The sequence below is a fragment of the Gopherus evgoodei genome, chromosome 8 (assembly GCF_007399415.2).
Source record: "Gopherus evgoodei ecotype Sinaloan lineage chromosome 8, rGopEvg1_v1.p, whole genome shotgun sequence".
Lineage (NCBI taxonomy): Eukaryota > Metazoa > Chordata > Testudines > Testudinidae > Gopherus > Gopherus evgoodei.
The window spans coordinates 80,212,384-80,229,824 of record NC_044329.1 but is presented as its reverse complement, the minus strand read 5'-3'; the positions used below and the strand labels follow the sequence as shown (position 1 = coordinate 80,229,824).

At 42.9% G+C, this 17,441-nt stretch overlaps 1 long non-coding RNA gene across 1 annotated transcript in view; it reads right to left on the bottom strand.

Moving 5' to 3' along the window:
* The window catches only part of LOC115656880, a 14,876-nt gene extending 5,002 nt beyond the window's left edge, over positions 1–9,874 (bottom strand). The window contains exons 1-4 of the long non-coding RNA XR_004001777.1: positions 9,260–9,874; positions 4,797–4,916; positions 4,421–4,483; positions 1,686–1,863 (exon numbers count right to left, since the gene is read on the bottom strand). This is a non-coding gene — a long non-coding RNA (uncharacterized LOC115656880). The remainder of the gene's footprint in view (positions 1–1,685; positions 1,864–4,420; positions 4,484–4,796; positions 4,917–9,259) is intronic.
* Positions 9,875–17,441: the final 7,567 nt, after the last annotated feature.

Genomic DNA, 17,441 nt, shown 5'->3' with positions numbered 1-17,441 from the left:
AAATTAAGGAATCACAGATTAGAGGCTACTTCAGAAAATTTGGGCCTACTAGCCTTATTGTTGAGAGGTCACCAGTGCCCTCAGCTCCCATTGAAACCCAGAGGTGTTCAAGACCTTCATTAACTCTGGGAATTATTAGTCTACATTTATACTGTATTAGCACCTAAAGGTCTCAGCCAGGATCAGAACCTGATTGTACATTATTTTAGAGTAAGGACCTGGCACAATCTAATTACAGACCAGACCAAAGAAAATTGGTGTGACAGAAAATGGGAGAAAAGTAGGCAGGGAAAGTAGGTTAACAATATGATTTTAGATTATATAGACTCAAACTGTGTACAGTTTGATGGGTCTGAATCATTTAAATAAGGGTAAAATGACATGAAATAAATACAAACTTTTAACAGTGAGGATGATTAACCACTGGAACAAACTACCAAGGCAAGTGGTGGACTCTCCATTTCTTAAAGTCTTCAACACAGGATGCCTTTCTGGAAAATATGCTTTAGTTAAACACAACCAGCTGGGCTCAATATAGGAGAAATTGGAAGAAATGCTATGATATACAGGAGATTTCAGGCTAGATGATCTAATGGTCCATTCTGGCTTTAAAATCTATGAAATCCCTTTCTGTTTCTCTGTGTTGGGTTTGTTTCTAGCCCTACTGATCACCAGGTGGCCGATTGCTTGGAGTCAGATGATGTGGCACTTGAAGAGAGATTTGAAGGAGGAGAGGACCATGACTTTACGGATCTGTTCAGAAAGGGTGCTCCATACTTAGAGAGAGGCATGAAAGAAATCACTCTACAGTTATTGGAGGAGCAGACAAAGGGACTTTTTATCTCTGTGCTTTGTTTCTGAATTAACTCTGAGGAAATGATCCCTAAAATCTCCTAAACAATTAAGATTGTGGCAGACGATTATGCTAAATCCAGTGAGAACAGCAGACTCCTTTAGTTTTGGGGATGGAGCAGTAATTGACAGCCAAAAAGAGAAATCTTCTCATGAAATTCTATGTCAACAGTGTCATCGGTCCTTTGCATGGAATCACATCTAAGGACAATACAACTCCTTACATCACTTCATCAGAGATGGGCCATTGGGAAATGTGGCATCATCTAGTTTTTTCCACAATGTTTTTTGAAGAAAAAGTAAAGTCATGGCCTTGGTATTACTTTTTTAAATGAATAATCGGAAATGCAATGTTCCCCCCGTCCTCTTCTTTGTAATATCCCTCCAACCCCTATAAAAATACCAAATAATTCTATTCACACATCAATCATACAAAATCATCTAGTTCAAAGTGATCTCTTAACTGTAGAGGCTCTGGGCTGGACATCCTGCTGCCATTACACAGGCAAAATTTCCATTGACTTCACTGGACTTCAGTTGATTTCAGAGAGAGGTTTAACTGCCTAGGAAGTGCAGGATCAGAGCTTGCAGCAGTGTTTCTTGAATTCCTTAAGATTACTTTTGTACAATATTTAAAAAAAAACTGTTCAGGATTTCTCTAATAAGTAATGCATTGCAGTGTAACTGTCTGCCCTCTGCTTTTAATAGCATTAACTACAGCTTCTGAATTTTATTAATCCCAGTTTGGTTTTCTTTGCATACAAAAAAAGAGGGGTTTGACAATAATCTTAAAACATAAATATAAATTTATTTCTTAAGTGGTTTTTAATTACCCTTTAAAATACACATTGAAATGCTGATACACAGATATTGCTTTTACAATGTTTGTGTTATATGAAAGTGACATTCAGATTTTCTCTTAAACTGAAAAGCTTCCTGCATATGAAAGCGACCATAATGAAATTGTGAAGCTCATCTTATATTCTTTCCACAATATAGGAGGGATATCCCCTGTAAAATTAAAGTCAAGGATAAAACAAGACCATTAGGATATTAAATATGCCAAGATACATTCACTGTCTCTAAATCAACGTTGCTTACTTAGAGAACAGAAACCCTTTTTGCACAATGTCAAAGTGCAATTATTCTTTATACAATAACAATTTAGGATGCATTACTTAATTTGGATTGAATTACAAAGAAAATAATAGAAATGTTCATAACTTAAATTTTAATGCCAATTGAGTTAATTGGAGCCACTGCTGTTCCAAGAAACATTCAGTTCAATAAGCCACTAAGCACTATATAGTGTCAAACATAACCTATTTCCCAGTGTACTGCTGAAAGAAAAAAAATCATATCTACATACCTGGAACACCTAGGAGGTGAGGTAAAATCTTGATATGAACCAAAGCTATGCCCTAGTTGTGGGGCCCAATTCTGCATTCACTGTTCAACCCAGCCTCCTCTTTATGTCAATGAGGGTGCTGGCTGCACAAAATAGTGAGTGCTGGGTTCTAAGTAGGTTAAGCACTTTTATTATGAAAATCTATTTACAGACATTTCTGGAAAAAATGACATGCTTGTTCCCAGCCCAAAGATATGTGTGTGTGTATAGAGAGATCAATTCAAATTCTATTTTGCTCTTTTTAAAAATTGACTTAGTGACATGGTTTGAATGGTAGCTCTGGATGTAAAGTGCTTGTAGGGTTGGGCCCTGGGAATGTGGAAAAAAAAAAGGTGTTTTCACATTTTAACACTTCCTGACTTTTTTTTGTTTGTTTTGGCAATTCAAATAACAGGTTTATTTTTAATATCAGATTTGCCAGTGACTCTGGCCTGATCCTGCACTCTTTATTCAAGCAAATGTCCAGCTGAGTTGTGCCTAAGTAATAAGCCTTTGGCTGGTCCAATAAAATTTGATTTAGAAATAGCCAAGTTACAAGTGTGTGAATATAATGAATAGAGAATTAGTACATGATTGTCCCACGTTTCCTGTTAAAATTCCATTGAAGTCAACGTAAAGAGAATGAAGGATCTGGCCCAAATGTTTACAACACACCACATTGGAGAGCTTTAGATAGACACATAACAAGCATGACGTGTACTGCAAAGTGTAGTCCACTGTGAAAACAGTCTAATAAATGCATTAAGTTGCAAATTCAAACAGCAGCTAAACAAACAAATGTAAGGCCCAATTCTGGCCTCAGAGGTGCACCCAGTGAAAGCCAATGCACATACAACTCAGGACAGAATTTGGCCCTAAATTGGTTCATTTTAATCTTACAGCGTACGATTGAACAGACAAAAATAACTGAGGGTCCAACATGATTCCTCCAATCTTCTTCCTCTCATTGAGTTCGCTGGAAGGGGGATTAGGCCCACACTTCACTTATTTCCATGGGGTTTTTCTTTTTCACTTCTCCTTTCCACATTTTCACTAAATGTTGTTGCCTGAATAATGTGTACTGAAAATAGCAATCACACCAGCATAGCTCCTGCTCCCTTGACTTCAGTGGGGGCAGAATTGGCCTTTCTGGATTCAACACTGAGGTAAGGGGACTATCACAAGTGTGTCAATACCCTTTCATAGCACAGGTGCTTCCTTCATGCCAAATACTACTAGATTAAAACTCTTTTTGGAAATCTCTTAAAATTTAAAATCTATGTTAATACAAATATTCCTATCCTCCTATTGCGGAGGGCAGGTTGTGCTAGACAATTATGGTTACTGGTGGAAAGAAACATTTTAATTAGTTTTAAAACTTTTAAAAGCTCTAAAAGTGATTTAAAGGACCCTCTCTGTAAACAGTGATAGTCACAGTTTTGGGATCCAATATCATGTTACCTGCCAAGACAAGTTAAGTTGCAGTATCTATATCACTAGAAGGCCCAGAATCCTAGCCTTCTAATAAAATTTAGCAAGTGGTTTTTTTCCCTTAGCAGTTTAATTAATCAAATCTGATGCTGACTCAGAACCGAATAATGCCAATCCTGGACTTTGCATCAGTATGATTCTAAATCCCACTGGTTCTTTTTCGGTGGGGAGAGGGAGGAAGGAGAAATGAATGTTTATGTCAGGTTCTTTTGGAAAAAATGTCTGCTATCTCAAAGTTGCTCAGAGGTGTAGATCATTAGAAGTGGTCTTGGCTAAGGTAGATCAGAGGGCAGAATGCAGGTGAGATGATCAAAGATGTTAAATAAATGCAATGTGTTCTATGGTTCTCCAATGCTTGCAAAAATAAAGAAAATGGAGTGTTTACAGCTTTTCTACATAAAGGTGTAAATATGTTTATCTAGCCTTAGGTGTTCACTATATGATGGATTTAAGTGTTTAACTTCTTTCAGGACTGATGGTAGTTAGGAGTGCAAATCTCCATCTATTAGGAGATCAGAAGACCCCATAGTTGCTCAATAGCTATCTTGTAGTGTAAAGATACTATTCAATGGCGGGAAATGCAGTACACTTTTTACATTATATAGATTAGTGATGACCATGCACACATCATTTCTGGCTTAGTATAATTTAAGAACTGCATGATGATTTCCAGTATATTATACTGCCTACCATCATAGGTGCTCTATAGCTACCAGTCTTTCTCCTGAATCTTCCAAGGCAGAGGACAGCTTCCTGTAAGAAATACCAAGCAACATTGTAAACAATGAATGTTTCCCTACAATCCTGTGCATATGCTTATGTATCAATCAGTACACATCACAGCAGAAAATGTATTCATGTGCTCTGCGTATGTCTGTGATCACGTATAGATATAAACAAAAAGACACAGCTAGAGAGATAAACACATATCTCATGGTCCTTTTCACTGCTGTTTGGAATTTATGATAGCATTTCTATTTATGTCTTCATTAGCATTCTATGTAATACTGAAGAAAATAATGCTCTTTATACACAGAAATGCATATATTAAAATATGCATACATACCAAGGTTGAAAAGTAGTATCACCACCAGTAATAAAACCAAAATGGTTCTCACACAACAGCCAGGGTAGTTCATTAGACAGACACATTGTCATGGACTCTGGGTAAGTTTCCCAATTGCACCTGTAATTTTCATACGACATATATAATGTTACCTTAAGCATGAAGAGCAACAAAATTTAAAAAACTCCCCTTACTATTCTTTATTCAACACTTCCAGCAAGTGCAAAAGATTGGCTGGTTTAAAAATTGAATATTTACATTTCAAGCACTCTTACTTGAGGACCCTTTACAACAATAGCATGCAAAGACCGCTAAAGACATTTTCCCCCCATCTGCTTTCTAAATATACATGGCAACTTACTAAATATCACCCTTTGTGCTATAGGGATTGCTATCAAAAGCAAACCTGCAAAATAAAAAATCTGAAGATAAAAAATGACTCAAAAATTAAAATAATCAAATATTTAAAATCAGTGACTGCATTATAATTCAGAATGAACAAAACATTATAATCTTATTTTAAAATGCCATTTCCAGGGAGGCCATTGTTTATCCCTTAGTTGTGGGCCATAGATAGCCAATTAATACAACTTAATTCTGTAGTTGTTTCTGTTTAAAGAGTATTTGGAATGATTTTTTTCTGTTGTTTATGATCAAACAAACGAGCCCAGCTAATCTTATATTTTATCTCCCTAACATATGGAAAAGCTATTTATCCTAGCCAATCACAATAAAGTGAAGAAAACCCCATTTTATGGAAAGGTATATATCACAAGTTTGTTCATCATTAAAGATATGATTACCAGTGAAAACCCTCCGAAAGTGGCACATTTATGATTCCAGGAACAGATGGGGACATACATTTTCCTTGCAAATACTTTTGAAATTGCTCTACTGGTAGCAGTATAAAAATGATATACAGATGCCAGTGCCAACGAAGCCAGGACAAGAGGTCCAGATTTACACAGTAAAAGCTTCACATGCACTCTGTCAGCTTTGATTGATCTGTACTATACCTCAGAAACTTGTTGACTGGTAAAGGAAACAGTGCAAATAATTCACTGCAACAAGCCAGATAATTCACAGAGCCAATTGGTCTGCTTCACTTTTCCTCACCAAGATGCATCATTTTCCAGCATGAGCAGTATTCAGTGTCAGGGAGGGGGAGGGAAAAGGAAAGAAAGAAAAAAAGAAAGATAGGAGTAGCTCACACAAAAGAAAAGGCAAGACAAGAGAAGTTGTTTTGGGTAATGGGCCCAGCCATCTACCTTTTCCACTTTGAGCCCTAGCAGAGCCATTCAGCCCCAATTGTCATTATCATATTGATTAAGTTCATCAGAGTGCAATTTTAGGTTTAACGCCAATGGATTGGGAAAGGGGGCAGAGAATTATCTAAGAAAAGCACAACATTCTCACCGCAGGGACGTTTCCCTGTTCCAGTTCATTGATGGAGTTGATTAAGTTTAAATGAAGCAGACACTGGATAAAAGTAAGGGTATTGACCACTGGGCAGGGCGGGCTGTGCTTGAAAAGGTCTGATACATGCAGAAAAGCAAGATTTGCTAAATGCTCTAATCTTCAATCAAATCTAACATCAATACAGACAAAGTTTGGTAATGAGAGATTCAATGAAGCATGCCGGAGAAAGAATTAATCCTCTTGGTCTAAACTGGGTTCAACTTTGAAGCCTGCTCCGAAGGAAAGACAGTTATCTAAATGCTAAATAAGAAACTTATTGTACTTTTCATGGCATGCTAATCTTTTGTCTATTTCATCTCTATTATTTGTACGCTCATAGATTGCAGTTGTCATGGTGATTATATCAAACCACTTGGAGCGGATGGCTGCGAGGACTCAGGGCCTCTATATAACCTTCAACCACACACACAAAAACAAAAAAACAAGGCATAGCAATTAAGCCCCTTCTGTCCGGCCAGCCAGACCCCCAATATTGCCCTGCGGGTACACGTCAGGAAATTCTTTACGCTACCAGCCGGGTAGCTAGCAGTCAGCCGGGCCCTGGCCACTAGCTTTCTTCAGTACAGCGATTTAATCTGCTGTGGCAGTCATACCCTTTTAAGCACCCCTGCTACCCCACCCCTTGGGAAGGGAGACCATCCAAACCAGCGAGATCGCTCCCCTCCACGCTCAGCCCAGCCTACGCTAGGTGCTTTCTGTAGGCTTGTCTTGATAAGCTTTTGATGTCACAAATCAAACACTCGCCAGGAGGTAGATAATGGGGAGTGTGATCTCCTCGATTTGTACATAGCTAGCGCTTTGCATCGGCTCTGCCTTGAACTTTTGGAAGGGAGAGTAAAACAAAGGAGCGGAATTTGACAATTGCCACTGAAAGTGGGGAAAGCGCCCGGACCAGCGGGGGCTGCAGGGCCGGTCAGTCGCATGGAGCACCACCTGGAGGGACGCAGGCTCCAGGCTCTCTAGGCCGGGCAGCCATGGACAAGAGGAATTAGGATTCATATATGCAAATACCTAGGGGCCGGCAGACACTTTAATTGAGAAAGATTGGAAGGCAGGGGGAGGAGGAAGCGGTGCGAGCAGGAAAGGGAGCTCGGTGAACGGCACTTGGTTCTCATCTGCAGACAGGCTGCTCGGGACAGCCGCAGGAAGCGCCGCGTAGTTTGTTGGCAAACAGCAAGCTCGCCTCTTCCCTCCGATCGCCGGGCGGGGCCGCGGCCGTGACAGACAAGCAAGCGACACCTTGCTGCTGCTATTGCAACTCCTGCGTCTTGCGGGCCTGATACAGACCCCCCTCGGGGAGGGGACCTGACCCGCAGGCCCACAGCTGCCACTGGCCACATAGGTGAAACACTGGAGAGATAAAATAGACCAGGGAGGACAGATCCGCTACATAAAAGATTGGCTAGGTGGGCAGGCCAGACAGGAGCCAGGCAACCCTAATCAGTCAGTCTGCACAGACAGATCGCCGAGAGGGATACACAGACAGGCAGATGCCTGGAGAGAAAGACCAGCCCTTGTCCAGGGGCACCTGCTCCCTATCTGCCCAGAAAACTCCGAGTCCAATGTCTCCCTAGGAATTTGAGGGAGTAATCAGGATTTCACTGCCAATGGAGGGGCGGGAGTAGAGCGACCAGCAGAAGGGCACGAGTCGTCCAGGAACTTCCCTTTGGTTTGTTTCACTATTATATAACCATTTGAGCGCACAAAAGGTAGTACCCCAGCTTTTATGTGTTTTACAAAAGTTACCAAATTAAGGTCGGATTAGGGCTCCCTCCAGGATTGGAGGAAGCTTTGAGGCTGGGAGCGGCAGACATAGCCAGGATGTGTTTATGAAAAGCTTAAAAAGTAATAAAAGGGGGGGGAGAGATTCGGAGAGAAAGTAACATATATAACTCTTATTAAAAGGAGCAGCGAGCAGGGCTGTGAACTTGAATAACTGTTTGAACTTTAATTTGTTCATTAACAGGATTTACCCCTGACTGTGAATGTTATTACTTCTCTAAAGGCGAGGTGCAAATGCAAAGCCATAATGAAAGAGCCTGGCAAAAAGTTAAATGCCTAGTAATTACACGTGTCTCATTGAAAACTTAAAATAATACAAAAGTGATGAAAAATGGAAGCTGGCCTGATATTCTCCCACTGTCCCAACCTTTAAACAATAGAAACGGAAAGCTTAAGGCTTCCATTGAACTTCCTCTCAATTCGAGAGCAACACACTAAGCTTGTGCGAATATAACAAGAGACCCACTGATCCTGCTGAACTCTAGGTATATTTAAAACGGTTATGTTTAAAAAAGTAAAAAAACAAAACCTTGGTCTTGGATTTTTGTTTTATTTTCCTTTTCCTCAGTGGGGGAAGTCTGTTTTATTCCTCTGTTTTAAGTCTTGAGTGAAACATGGTGTCAGAAGTCTGATCTAATCTGCATGTTTGTATCCTAAACAGGGCACATTAGCTCCTCTCTCCCCCATCACACCGACAGTAGATAAAACTCTGGAGATCTGGAATAAAACAAACTACTGCTCCTCTCAGAAGGTATGTGACTTTGTACTGATGCCTTTGCCTGTTAGCTCCGCATTGACTGTCTTTTCATCTGTCAGTTCTCTCTTTCCTGTTTTTGTCAACTGTTTTTGATATATTCACTTGTCATCTGCATCCTTCCTCAACAGGAACATGCAGCCAGGTCGCAATTAAATATACAGATACACGAGGTGTTAGCAAGATTTCACCCTCCCATCCGAATCAGAAAGCAGCAAAGTTGGCGGAGGTGATTGCCATGTCACTTTTTCTTTACACTTAAAATGTCTTAAAACTCGCCGGCAGAGCGCTGTGTTTGTTCTTCAGACACTTTCTTTTGTTAGTGTCCCTTTCGCTACCGAAAATCTTTGAAGTATTGACTTAAACGGCTGCTTTTTGGTTTTTAAACTCCAATGTATACAAGAGAGAGGGAGCGTCCCCAAAGAGATTGTCTACCAGCTACTCTTACCCATTCGCTTCTTCACAATTTTCTCCTCATCACAATCACTATTTGGAGAAGAAATAGTGGAGTCAGGTGGGTTTGAGGCTCTGTTCTCCTGATATTCTCCCCCTGGATATTATCGCTTGTCTTTACGCGCGTTGGAGGGGGATCAGCCGACGTGCTTCTGTTGTGCCTGGGAAACATTCATACAAAGTGTCAGAGGGGAACCCGCGCTTGCCTGATCTTAGCCCTCTCCTGCCATCACCCCCTGCGGGACTGGGGGGGGGGGGGGCTCTGCAAAGGGAAACCCGACTCAATGGCCCGTAACGTCTCCCTGCCCCGGCCCTTGGAAAACCTCAGGCCCGCCCCCGCCCCCGCCCCCGCCGAGCGGGCGAGTTAACACAGCTGTGGGGCCCGGGTCCCATAGCTACGGGTGGGAGGAGACACCCTCGCCCCCCCAGCGGGGCAGTTGCAATGGCTGGGCCTGGCCTGCAGCTCGCAGCAGAGGCCTGGGAGGGATGCCCGGGAGTAGAGACGGAGCCTCAGCGGCAGGGCTGCGTCCTGCAGCAGCTCAGCTCCTCCCCGAGGCTGGCGAGCCGCCCAGTCTGACGGAGCTCGAGCCCGCAGGCTCCCCCCCGCCGGCCCCAGGAGAAAGGGAAGGGCCCCGCCCCGCCCTGACGGAGGCCGCTCCCGGCCAGCTGAGGGAGCGAGGGAGGAGCAGGCCCAGCTCTTGCACGCACGCCGCGCTGGCGGGGGGATTTGTTTACGCGGGAGCGGGGCGGGGAGAGAGGCCTGAATAATTGATGTGGCGGGGCCCGCGCGCCTCCCGAGCTCTTTTCAGGGGGCGGGGACTCGTGTTCCCACAACACGCACTGCACGGCCAAAAGGAAATGGTAATGGCGGGGCGGCCAATTACAGCAATTAGCTCCCACCAGCCTCTCTCCCCGCATCTCCGTTCAACTGGAAACGCTCAGAAAGCAGCTCCTCCCAGGGGCTCCCCTGCCAGCCCCACGCTGCACATGCTCCCTCAGGCGTGGGTGGGTGTCTGCTGTTCGCCTCCCCCTTCTCTGGGCATGGGCGCCAGCGGGCCAGGCAGAGCGAAGCCACCTCCACGTGCAATGGGGAGACTACGGGCCCCAGCCTTTCAGGAGCCGCGCTGAACTTAACAGGAGGGCCATTAGGCCACGCGATGGACCATTGCATGGTGGGACCTGTGGTCTCCCATCAACTCCATGTCAAAAACTAGGGTGCTGTGGGGGGGCTCCTGCCATGTGGGCTATTCTTTACACCTCCACCACCCCTTCCCTAGGTTGTAACCAGGTACCAGAGGACTCTGCTATGCAGCAGGTTTTTTCTCTTCACCCTCTTAGAGCTTTTTTTCTAAGTTGAATAATAAGCATCTAGATATTTTCAAGATGAGCTGTAAACACACCCAGAGTTTACCAAATTAAAGATGCTTTTGTGAGTGGATGTAAACTATTATTTCCAAAGAAATGCCATATGGGAAGTGATGTGTGACAACGGGAGAAACAGAGTCCTGTGCAGAGGGCCCCTAGGAAGCCAATGCACCTCTGTCAACAAGGCTCAGGTGGCTTTGAGCGATGCACTGCCCTGGTGGTGGTGGTCTGCACAGGTTAACTTCCTAAGGATGTCCTACCAGCCAGCTCAGGCCTTTTTCCTGAGAGGACATATAGTGTCCTGCAGGTTCTGCAGAGCTGTTTTTGGGGGAAGGAACAATTCTGGGTCTTCTGACAATCTGGCATCTCCACTGTTTGCATTTATTTAGAATCATCTACCACTGGGGGGCTACTTATATGTTTGTACTACCCAGTATGTCCTTCATGAGAGTGAAGATGAAGCACACTGGTGGTACAGGAGCAAGCAACTGTTTCAAAATAGCTTTAAGGGCCACAAGAAAAGCAAAATATGTGTCAGGTAGAGAGCAGTAAATATTCCTTTTCCTGTACAGGAACAGCTGTGCCCAACCTTTATACCCATATAACTGTCTACAGTAGGGTGATGGTAATGTATTAACTATACTGGTATAGCTTAAGTGGTACCACCTTGTGTAGAGAGGCCTTATTTTTGTATTTACAAAAAAGCAGCTCTAGGGCACCATTACAGTCATTAGAAGAACACTTTTTTGGGGGTCACTATCCAGAAAAAAAATCCTACCATCCACAAACAAATTCCTTTCCTTCAGCCCCTCTCTAATCCCCAGTCTGCCTGATCAACAATCCGGCCCCAGGGAAAGCCTGGATATATCGATAGGATTTGCCAGGTGAGCTGAATGGCAACAAATGCAGACTCTACTTGACCCTAGGGGAAAGGTGGGTACCATAGCTGAAGGCTCATCTATTGAAGCCACTGACAATCTCTGATTTAAATCAGGAGCTGTAAACTCCAGTGCTTTAGCTGATCATAACTGTTGCATTATCATATGAAAATAGAGGTAGTTTCTAAAATATCCAGAACACAAGACACTATGGGTGCTGGAAGTCAAAAAACACCTTACACTACACCAGGAAACTAAATGGAAGCCAGTGCAGATCACAGAGAATGGGTATAATTGGCTTTATGTGAGAAGTACCATGGAACTTATAGATGGCTACATTCTGCACCAGCTGAAATTTCTGAATGACCTCAGCTACTGTCTCACATATCAGTAACCCAGTCGTTAGGTGACCGGGATCGGTAACTAACAAGGTCCACATCCAAAAGAGAAAGTCCCAACATTTTTTCCAAGCAGAGATGAAAAATGTGTCCAGTCACACCAGTGCAACTATCTGGATAGCTAGAAACTGCTGGAGTCCAAGTTACATACTTGGCTGACAAATGGCAGGCAAGTGCCCACAAATGAGGGGTCAGACATAGGCCCCAATCTTGCAGTGAACTGTGCATGTGCTGCTCCTTGTGCCTGCATGGAGCCCCATTAATGTCATTGACTGCCTGCATAGAGCCTATTGTAAGTTCAAGGGGACAAACCATTCCTTCTGTTTTTTTTCACAGCCTATGAGCATTACTTAAATCTGATAAGGATTTAACTTTAGCCAGATAACCCTCATCCAAAGGATTGCCAAACATTGCACTGGCTGGATTGTTCAACTCCAGCACACAGGCTTATTAACTGGGTGTAACCTACTTATTGGAAGTAGATCAGCATAAAAAACCTCACTAACTGAGATCAGACATCCTGATATTATCGGGACCATCCCAACATAAGGGCAACTATACCACTCCCCCCAAAAGGGTCCCTGTTTTTCAGACTTGCTATCTGGTCACTTTAGGCAGACTAGAATGATCACAGTGGTCGCTTCTGGCCTTAGAATCTATGGACCAACTATCTCCCCCAGTAGTCTCATATATACATTGAACAGAAGTGACAAAATAGAAACTCATGAGAGAATATCTGGGGCAGAGGAGTACCGGAAGTCACTCAGAATAAAACACTCAAAAGCAAACTTCACCTGCTTCCATTTGAGGTATCAGCAACACCTCATGGGAAAAATGTTTGCAGCTGATGGGTTTAACTGGGAGCATTTGCCACTGAAAGAGGAAGAGTTCTGGCAGCCAAGTAAGGTGCTTGACAATGGAGTATGGGATTTGGTAGGATTCTGCACACTGAAAAGTGATTGGGCTCTGGGAGTCTTATGGGAGGGTATATGTGAGGGGCTTCTTACTGAGATGAAGGCTTCTCAGAGATTGCAGGAGAGGTGTCATTGAGAATGCACTCTCCAGTTTCTTCTCCTTTTATCTCTGCCAAACACCACATTTGATGGCAATGGGAGTTTTGCTTTAGTAATATTGCAGGATCAAGCCCTACATAGTCATAACCAATATATTTTAATCCTGAGATATGCTATATCATCTGTAAAATTTTAATAAATATGTACTTTATAGGATACATCAGATAAATCATATGCTGCATGGTAGGGCTACATCAGTTCATAAAACAGTCTTTGCCACAGCATCTCAATAAAGCATTTAAAGGTAGGATGTCAATCCATGGAGTTCTAATCTTAATCTAAATACAACTGGTAAACTACATTTTAAATGTTTATTTCACAAATATCCACATTTTTAAATATTGGTAACTTAGCAATAATAATTACATTTTTATACTAGAAATGGCCTACAGCATAGTGACAAATATTGGCCCCCACAGTTGTAATTGGAGTGAAATCTCCCCCAACCTTTTTTTAGTGAAAGTGCAATAAGTGCACAAAACTGAACAAAATAGTATTTACTTCTTCTGCAAATAAAAAGTAAATGATTTTATTAAAACTGTAAAAATACCTACAGCCAGATTTGTAAGTTGTTTCTGTTATTGCGGATATTATTTTTTGTATATAGCTACATAAAACTGATTGGTGCTTTACAGGCAAATAAAAACTGAAGTCCCTGCCCTGAAGATCTTACAATCTAGGTAAGGATCATCTCTGTTCAGCCTGACTTGTGTAATTGGAGAGGTATTTATGTACCTGGGCAATTGTTGTCACTTATTTACCTGACAGATGGTAAAAGCTCTTTTGAACCAGGTGTTAACACAAATAATGAAGTTAGTGCAGATTTTGTCTGAGTAAGAAATTCAAGAGTGGACCATAATATGGATTGCTTCTGTGTGCCATGTCAGAGATCCTATCTGTGCTTCCATTTATGTGCTAAGGATTGAAGGGAGATTCTGAGCACACTGTGAACTACATCCTGCAGTTCTCACTCAGGCAAAATTCTCAGGATGGGAGGCAAACTCCCACTGGTGCAAAGACGACAGGATCAGGCCCTTTGATCTTTGAAAGAGCTTTACTTAGAAGCAATTCTGAGGGAAGACGGAGGAGACGAGAGTCTTTCGGCGAGCCCTTTTTCTTATTTTTGTATTTTTCTTAAATCAAACTATTTCATTAGGCCAGAGCAAACCGGGGACAGAAATTCCCCTGCATCCTCACTGTGTATGAAACAGTCTCGTTCTAATATGTGGTCGAGCACGGAACATCAAATGTAACGTAATAAAGAAATGATGTATAAAATACAAATGGACAGATTTCAGCCTCTCTCACTGACAAGTGTCCCCACTTCACTCATGAGCTTGCCAGAACCGCTCAATTTCGCTCTTGATCAGCCCTGACCTTCTATAGTCTACCTCACCTACAGATGAGGGGATTGAAAAGAGTAGGTGAATTCCGGTACCATAAATACTGCAACATACAGATAGTGATTTACGAAGATAATTAAGAGCTCTTGAATTTCTGGGCTACTATGGGTTTACCTCAGGATTATTCACGGATTTTAGTGACTCTTTTGTATATTATGAGTTAGTTTATAGGATGATTTCTGCAACCTATAATCTATTAAAGGGCAAAAACTACAGAGAATAAAGGATACAGATACATGTAATCATACAAATAGTATCTGTAAGCATTTCCTGTGGGTATTTGATAGTGAATGTCAATACTTTAGTCCCTTCTTTTTTCCTTCTTCCTTTCCCTGCATTTGTGGTAACTTGAATCTTGGTCTTAAGTCATAAACTAATTAGTATAGCTTTTATTAATTTACAGCGGGGAGCGAGAGAAAAGACTGGAAGGGAAAAAATAAAACCAGTTTTTATCGAATAGTTTACGGTAGCCCAATGATAAGATCCACACACCCACTCTTATGATCAGACAATAAAGCTGTAATTCATAATGGGAGGGAAAAATCATGATCGTTCTCAAAAGTCTATGGCAAATATAAGTCCCTTTTAACTCTCGCTAACCTGGATGGTAGTAAAGGATATTCGGTACTTACTCTCTTGTAAGTCCAACTGGCCTTCTCCAAATGATTCAAAGCCTTTTAATTGTGAGGTTTCTGAGTCAAACCTTCTTACTCTTTGGCTGGTGTAAGCAGATCACGAGCCTAATCGTGGTAGAAGTATGCAAATAGAGCGGCCTCTAGTGTTCATTCTCAGATTTACATTTCTGACATGGAAACAGCTAGTAACAACAAAACAACACATGGGGCTAATGCAGCTACTGGGCAAAAGACGAACAAGAAGTGACACAGAAACCATTCTACCAAAATGAACCGTGATATCCTTTTGATGGCTATAATTTATTCCGCATAGTCCTGGACTGAAACGATCAATTAGCAGCCTGAAATGCACTGTGAAGTAAATTGTCACACTCCCTATTACAGAGTGGTTATCATATATTTATAAGGTGGGTTTTCTGCAATCAGAGCCAACAAGGTGTTGAGTGATCAGTCATAAACGTAATTCTTCAAAAAAAGAAAAGCCCAAGTATTGTGTACTGAAAAGAGAAATCTTTGTGACAGATATTACACCTTTCCTCCAAGAGTGTTAGATTTTATCTGCGGACTGCAACAATGCACTAAAAATGGGAACCATGCTATTGCTAAATTGGGAGATTTCTATACATGTATTTAAAGGGCAGCCTACTCTGGCCGATAGTAGGGAAGATCCGCTGTCTTCTCTAGGTTCATAAGAAGGAAGACTGAAATGGAGAGTTTAATCTGTTGACGTGCCTCTAGCTCGCCCAAACCGGGTGTGACAGCTCTCTCTCTCCCATGACATGTTCTGTGCTCGCCTTCTCCACTGGTTCCCTTTTCCAAGCAACTACTTAGTAATTTGTGCTTTTAATGAATTAGGCCACAGATTTCGCTCCTATTGTTTGTTTCCCTGTAGCACGATAGTTTCATTTGAAAATAAATTAGCTTTTAATTGGAGTTGACATCTCACATTGTGAGAGCCAGGGGCAGGAGTGAATGAGCTATCACTGCCTTTTAGGGACATTTTTCTTATTTGAAATAAGCCTCATAGAAACCAAAGAGACCCCTCTGATCCAGACGCTGGGTGTCCTGCCAGAAGATGGAACGCAGGCCTCTGTGCAGGGGGTTCTCTGGGCCGGGCGTCACCGGTGTGACGGGTTCAGTATTGCAGGAGTCAGTCTTTCAAATTTGGGATATAACCCGGCTACAGCGTCACCTTCTCTCCTGAGAGCTACAGGCCGGGTTTCTTCCCCCCTCCACTTCCCCATAATGCACCTTCCCTGGTGCTGCTGACCGCCTAGCGGCGCAGGAGGGCCTGAGAAAGGAGGTCAGATTGCGCCTGGAGGGATGAGGGGCAGCTGCTGGGTGACCAGCTCTCTGTCACACCTAGAGCTTTTTGTCTGGAGACGTTTTTAAGCGAGTGATCAGTGGGAAATAACGGCCTACCCAGAGGAGCCGCGAGCAGCCTCCCCCAGTGCTCTCCGACTGGGGAGCTGCACCGTATTAGCATATGTATACTTTTAAATAGCACTTCAGCCAGGGAAATTGGCTGCAGCCCACAGCAGCGCCGGCTTTGGCCGAGGAGGCAGGTTGCTGGGACCACTGGAGGGCAGAAGCAGCGGATACAGGAGGGGCTGGGTGGCAAAGGAGGAGGCCGCCCTCAGGAACGACATGCACCTGGGACAGCAGCTTCCCATGTTCAGTAGGACCCCAGCCCCACTCCCTTGCCGTGCAGAGCTGTGAACAGGGCACATCTCGCAGGTCTCCCAAGTCTAAGTCAGGCGAAGGAGGTGCAGACACGGAGGCAGAGGCCTTCTCAGCCCAGTGTGGCTCACCGGAGGTGGAATTTAGCTTCTTAATGGACTTCAGATTACCAGCATCGCTAAACTCTCCCCTAATAGACTCGTAAAGATCCTCACGCTACCTTTCCCCCTTGCATCTGGAATTCGTAATCAAGAGCCCAATTTTGTCATTTGGAAATACTAATTATCTAATCACGCCACGCGACAGAACGCACTTGTCTGCCCAATTAGCTAGGACAATTATTAAAATTCGGAGGCCTAATGATGTCTCAATTTAATGCTGGCAAACTCGCGTATGGAGCAGTAATTAAAAGCCGCTCTTTGCCTCTGCCTTTAGGGCAGTGGCTGATTAGGACCTGTCAGAGGCTGTACTGAACCAAACCAGTCAAGCGTATTGTGCAACATGACCCTGCATTGTTAAGTGTGTCAACATATTAACCTGAATTCCCTTCAGCCCCCATAATCACGTTTGGTAAGAGGAAGAAAGGAGGCTACAATATGAAGCATTTTATTAAAAACACATACATGCTTTTTAATTAATGCTACAAGAGATCTGACGCGTTTTGAGCTACCAAGTGCTGCAAGTCATAAGACCAGTTCTTCCTAATTACCAGTAAAGGAGGGTTTATTCTTTCCCTTTCCAAACG